Below are 6,953 nucleotides of genomic sequence, written 5' to 3'. Positions count from 1 at the left end.
TAAACATTAAAAAGATCAGGCAGTTCAGAGAGAATCAAAGGAAGGCAGGCAGGCAGCTTTGCATGACATTCTTCTGGACGTGTTTCATTGTGGTGATAGTGAGGGTAGTCAATCCCTTTTTTGACAAGACAGTAGTGACGGCCATCTTGGTGACGTGTGTTGTTGTCCAAGAGATGTAGTTCATTGAGCGTTTCACACAAACAAATGTGTTACTTCACAGTTTTACGACATATTTTTTTTTTTACTTGCAAAATTATCTTTTAAATTGACAAACATCATATGTGTAATTCGTGGCACAATTCAAACGGGATCGAAAGATAATCTTTCTCTCTTTCTCTCTCCATTGACTTCAATACATATTTTTTCCGAAATAAGGTCCCATGGAGGTACACCGGAAGGGGAGGGACTTCGCCACTCTATACTCTCTCTCCTCTCAATAAGTGATCGGGGGCGACACTCCCCAGTTTAACCAATCACTTCGCTCTATTCTCACAAGCCTATCACAGCGCTCCTCTAACCCTTTTAAATCTGCTCTCCCCTCCGACAGCTGTCATTTCAGGTGACTCGACACAACCCTCCTCCACCCCTTTTCACCTCCTGTCCCTCTGAATCCAGGGTCAAGCTAAGCCACTCCCCTTCAGACCAAACCCAACTATCCATTCACCACCACCAGGGTCAAGCTAAGCCCCTCCCCTTCAGACCGACCCCACTATCCATTCACCACCACCAGGGTCAAGCTAAGCCCCTCCCCTTCAGACCGACCCCAACCATCCATTCACCACCACCAGGGTCAAGCTAAGCCACTCCCCTTCAGACCGACCCCAACCATCCATTCACCACCACCAGGGTCAAGCTAAGCCACTCCCCTTCAGACCGACCCCAACCATCCATTCACCACCACCAGGGTCAAGCTAAGCCACTCCCCCTCAGACCGACCCCAACCATCCATTCACCACCACCAGTGTCTAGACCCCGGGGGGTTTCATCGGATCAATTTTCTTAACACCGATTCTAAATGCTGTGTTATCTGAAAGGAACAATAGCCTCTGGACACACTTTGCAACATTTTGGGTGGGCCAAAAGTGTATTTCTGGTATAGACAAAAGAGCCCCTCTGAACATCCCCCATGCAGAGACTAGGCCAGCATCGTATGGCAGAGCTGTCTTAGACAAATCTTCCGTAGGCTTTTTGAACAGAAGTTGTGTTGAAAAAAGCCTCTCACCTCTGACTACAAGCCTAAAGGCCCGGACACACCAAGCTGACACCAAAGAACTGACACAGACGGACCCCGACTGTTGTGTCGCCTCGCGTCTCTGCGTCTTGGCCATGTGTCGCACTGGAACACACCGCAAAGACTTCAGCCAACGGCCAAGAAGCACGTACGAACTGCGCATGCGTGAGTGGCAATAACTCTCCTTACCAGCAGGCGGCGGTAGTGTGTATTCGTCATTCAAAAGAGGCAACAACCGGAAGACAGACTGCGTGATACACCGAGAGAAGAAGAACAGACTGCGTGATATAAACAAACAACAAATAGCGTGTGCGTTCCATTATCACTCTACAGCCAGAAGCTCATGGGGCTTTCCCCAACCTGTGTCGAGAGCTGGAGTTAAATGAAATCTCAGATTTGCCTTCTTAATAGTTTGTTTGGGTCCCTCACTTCCGTTTCGCTTCTCATGCACTGATTCGAGCTGAACAGCCAATCAGAGTGATTTCTTTTGCCGACAGCCTTTGGCCGACTGCCCACCGATTCGACATGTTGAATCGGCCAAAATCGGCTTGGTGTGTCCGGGCCTTAACACCAATAGGGACATTACCAGAACAAAAATGCCTGCAAGTATGGAAAACAGCAGATAGTTGTCTCCCTACGAAAGCGTTCCTGTACGCTTTGATGTTCACAGAGTGCACAATGCCCCATATTAAGTTGTAGTTCCGAGGAAAATGTGGCTCATCTTTTTTGGTATTGTTCATGTGCGAAAAGGGTGTGGGGGACACTGAGGCCATTGTAGGTGCCATAATGCTACTTAGCCCAAGTTCATTATTTGTATTATTATTATTTGTTTACGTCACTTTTATTTGTTTGTTGAGCACTTCCGGTAATTGTCACATGGGTGTGGTTTGTCTATATAAGTCACCTGTTTCATGTCGAGTGCGGATGACAGAGGGTGAGCTTGTGCTGTCATTTTTTCTGTTGACCGTTTTGTCCATAGTTACTGCTTTTGGATTTTGTTTATTACATTTCGTAAAACTATCTTGCTTCAGTATTGACTTTCTATTTGTAAACGTGTCACAGTTTATAGCCAAGCTTAGCCTCTCGGCGACTCAAACTGAACTGAGAATTGAGCCGCCACAGCCATGGTTAACTGGTCTTTATAGGGGACCCAATGAGCAAGATTGACTTTATGGTGATTTACACCCCAAGGATCCTGAAAGACATCAACGATGGTGGGCTGTAATTAATTGCTTGAAAGAAGGAATTTGGAGGTGTAGGAACTTAACCGCCTTTAAGAAATGCCAGACGTCCACACAGTCAGTGGTAAAGGTTGGCCTCACAATGGTCCGTGAACATTTACGACATCTTTTTAACAAAATAACTGATGGATGCAGGAGACGCACTGCAGTCACTCCCAGCCTGTTTTGAAGGAAGCAAAAACTTTACCTGGCGCTTTCTATGAAAACAAACCAGACGTACCTGATCATTAGAAAAGCCTATGTATGAATTTAGGGAGGTATTTTGGATTATGGATATTGTGGACGTAAAAAAAGGCCAACATTTTCTCTCTAGAGGAACAGACTAATACCTCTGAAGGCTTCTTGGTCTGTGCTCTATGGTTAACCTGTAAATGTGCATTCATATGAACACATTTTGGACCGTTGACTGTTGTTTTCTTCAATACACCCATATTACACTGTTATTACACCCGTGTTACGCCATTATTACAACCGTATCACACCCTTAGGTTTAGGGTACAGGTTTAAATATCCTAATCTATCATCTGTCTTTGTTTAAAGGGAACATTTTGCCTTTGTGATCGGCTGTTTCACCAGTTCACTCTTTTATATGCTCAACATGAATTCAGAGACACAAGGAGAGTTTGTCTGTCAGCTATTTATCGTAATTGTGATGCAGTTACATGTGAGGCTTATTAAAGATGATTCATGAGCGTCTTGGTGGATTTAGGTAATTTCTAACCTAAACCTGAGCCCGAGAGACCCCGGTACCGGGGCCCTCCCGCAACATCTTGCAGGAAACAGTGTCTGAGGGCATCTTAACATTTAATAAACTATGAATGTTTTATATCCATGTAACGGGAAGAAACTCATCTAACTGATCATTTTTATTTATTTTTCAAAAAAAAAAACACTATGCTAACGCTGAGCCTCTGAATTAGCAATGAGCGAAAAATGCTAACAGATTTACTGCAGATTTTCCCTCCAGAGCCTGAAACGCCTCCATTGGCCTCCTTTGTTTACTTCCGGAACATAGTGACATCACGATGGAACACTTGTGCTCCTATTGGCTAGCGCTCCAACACATTTTACGTGATAAACTAAGGAGCGGGACATCCGTAAGCGGTTGACCAATCACAACAGAGGCTTCAAAACAATCTGCAGAACAGAGCGAGAGACTTAAGAAATCAATATTATTCACTTTATTGTCAGTCATTGTATCCCAAGGTCCAACAATAAGACAACAATTAATGTACTGGTATATTATACAGCATAGAATAAATACAAATATTACAAAATACATCTCTAGAAAGGATGCTACCGCTGCGTTACAGATACACATTGATGTAGAAAATGCAACAAAACCTAAAACTAGGTTATGTACAGAATGAGGTATGATGTGAAAGGTATGTTAAAATCCTTCTTCAGTCATTTTATAATGCACATGTTGCAGGATGGTCTTGGCAAACTCTTAACTGGACTATCAAAGGTTGGGTTCCTGAAAAAGACCATCGTGGTCGAGAGGACGATCGAAAATCAGTCATTCTGTGCGAGTGTCCAGCAGGAATAAACTTATCTTTTTAAACGGAGAATCACTGAGGATAATATCCAAGGGGAAGTTTGAAGACAGACAACGAGTTTCCAGTCAAAGAAACCACCAAAAAGTCCAAACAGATCTACGAAGAGCTCTTTTGACTCCATACAATCCCTTTTTTTCATGTTGGGTTTTCTTCTGTTAAAATGCTTGTATAACCTCAACCCTGTAATGCATAATAAAGATGTATACATCTTTCTTTTCAGGACAAACACAGCTTTCCAAATGCTTATGATGCAGGGATTTCACATGAATGTAAAAATAGCAATAGGACCATATAGAACAAAAAACAAACAAGCGGTAATGCATACCACACAGAGAGCAGTAATAACCTCCCTGCAGCATAAACACTCTGAAAGCTGTGTTTATCCTCAAAAGAAAGATGATTATTACTTGATTATGCTTCACAGCGTTGAGGTTATACAAGCATTTGTACAGAAGGAGAGCAAAAGAAAGGGGGTTGCATTGTATAGGGTTAATTATTCATCTCTGGGTCAAGATCGATGTCCTCTCCCCATAGGTTTGATGGGTTTACTCAACAGGAAGTCCCTGGATATGTAATCATCCTCTCCTCTCTTCTCTCTTTTCTATATATCGGCTGCAGGAAGGTGTCCTATAATCCTGAAATGAGTCAGCATGTTTGCCCCGCCAGTTTCCGTATCGTGAAGTCAGTGGGCTTTTCGAATGGGTTTTTAAATAGATGCGTGAAGTCCAAGATGTTTTAAAATGTTTCTTCTAGTAAATAAATAAAATGTAAAACTTTGTCGTCTTTAAAAAAAAAGGGAGGTGTCTAACAAGTGTCTACAGGAGACTACTGAACGTCATCATGGCGACCATTAGCCACCTTTAGCTTAGCGGTCTTGGATAGTCTTTTGAATTTGAGTCTGAAAACGTCGAAATTAGTCAGCATTTTACCATTATTGATTTCGCTAGTCTCAAATGTTTGTTTGGTTAGATTCCTTAAATAAGGTCTGTGGTTAACACCAGCTGAAGAGATGTTAACGTTTTGTTCTACGACAAAAAATGCGTCACTAAATACCCCACTGGTTAAGTAAAAGATTGGCGGTTAGTAACAAGTGCCTAAATGAGACGACTAAACGTCATCACGCCCAACATTAGCCGCCTTTAGCTTAGCGGTGGTGACGTGAAGTCATGTGACCGTGATGTAGTTCCTTTATAGCCCAACGTTAGCCGCCTTTAGCTTAGCAGTGGTGATGTGAAGTCATGTGACCGTGATGTAGTTCCTTTATAGCCCAACATTAGCAGCCTTTAGCTTAGCGGTGGTGACGTGAAGTCATGTGACCGTGCTGTAGATAAAATAACCTCGCTGAACAAAACGTGTAAGTATCAGAAACCATTGAACTTATTTGCTGCAAAAACCCCAAATCCCCCCAATAAATCCCATTGGCTTTTTGTCAAAGGGAACCAGGGCAACCCTAACTTCCAATGTCGACCATGTATAATAAGAAGCCCCGCCCCCAATCTCCCGCTCTCGGCTCAGTAGAATGAATGGAGAGAGAAATTAAATCTGGATTCGGCTTTTAGCGCATTTTACAACTTTAAGGACCAAATGTTTTTATTAAGGGCTATAAAAGTGTTCGTGCTGGGTTGTTTATTTAGTTAAAAAATTATTATCCGTTGATTTAGAGACGTCTGTTTCCCAATGTAAGTCAATGGGAAAAAGCATTTCTGGGCCCATTGACGTCACGGACTGATACGGCAATTGTAGTACTGCTGTTTGGCCACTATGAATATTTCCCTCAGAGTCCGGATCACTTCCTGGGGGCTTGGTGACGACCTACAAAAACCCACCCAATAAATCCCATTGGCTTTTTGTCAAAGGGAACCAGGGCAACCCTAACTTCCAATATCCACCTACAAAATCCCTCCAGTACTCTTTTCTGCCTTCATATCTTCTTCTTTGATTCCCTTGTCCCCCAGCCTCGTCCCTTTTTCTTCTTGTTCTTCACCTTTGCTCTCTGGTCCAGGACTCGGTGGCATCATCAGCTCGGGGTCTTTTGGTCTTTTTGTGCTGGCGGCTCTGGCGATCCTGGTGAGCGTTTGTTCGTACGGCGGAGGAAGATAAACCATCAGGAAAACGCCATCCGTTACATCCTGTTCGGAGCTAGAACTCGGTAAATGCTGCCCTCTGCTGCGTCTGATGGACGACAGCAGCTCGCAGTTCCTCTCCGGGTCCTCCAGGTCCTCCAGGTTTATCACGTTGGCCAATCCCAGCTTGCTGTTTAGGCCGAAAACATGCCTGCGTCGCTTGAAAAGGAACCCGAGGACACTGAAGAAGACGAGGAAGAAGGAGACGGTCGCGATGACGATGTACGTGATGGACCCCACACTCATGGCCTCGCCTGAACCCTGGCCCTGTGAGAGAGACACGAAAACATGCGGTTATATGATTTAAAGCAATCATTAATGAATAGGACTTATTCTCTTTTGGTGCATTCATTTCTTCTTCTATGTTTTTTGGGGTGTTCCCTCTCCTGTAGTGTGTTATATAGGTTTTCGAGCAGCATGTAAAGAGCCGGCCAGCTCACCAATCAGAGCAGACTGGGCTCTGGTTTCCGACAGAGGGTGAAAAAGTATGAGAAAAATAAAGAGCTTTTTGAACATGAAACACCTGTCACAGTAGAAGCAATAAATATGAATATGAACCTGAATATGAGCGTAACAGGGTCAGGTTAAGACACTGTGGAGACACTGTGGAGACATGTGAGAAAAAGGTTTCTTGATACAGAAAATATTATTTTAATGGTAAAATATTACTTTAACATGTGGCATTACTAGTTTAGTGTCAAAGGTAGAAGTAAGAGGAATAAATAAAAGGGCTGTGCTGTTAAAGAGAGGCAAATAACTGTCTAATTCTTGGATAAAAGTAAGTTAGATTGGTGAAAAA

The sequence above is a fragment of the Trematomus bernacchii genome, unplaced genomic scaffold, assembly GCF_902827165.1.
Source record: "Trematomus bernacchii unplaced genomic scaffold, fTreBer1.1, whole genome shotgun sequence".
NCBI lineage: Eukaryota > Metazoa > Chordata > Actinopteri > Perciformes > Nototheniidae > Trematomus > Trematomus bernacchii.
Note: the sequence above shows the minus strand (reverse complement) of the source record.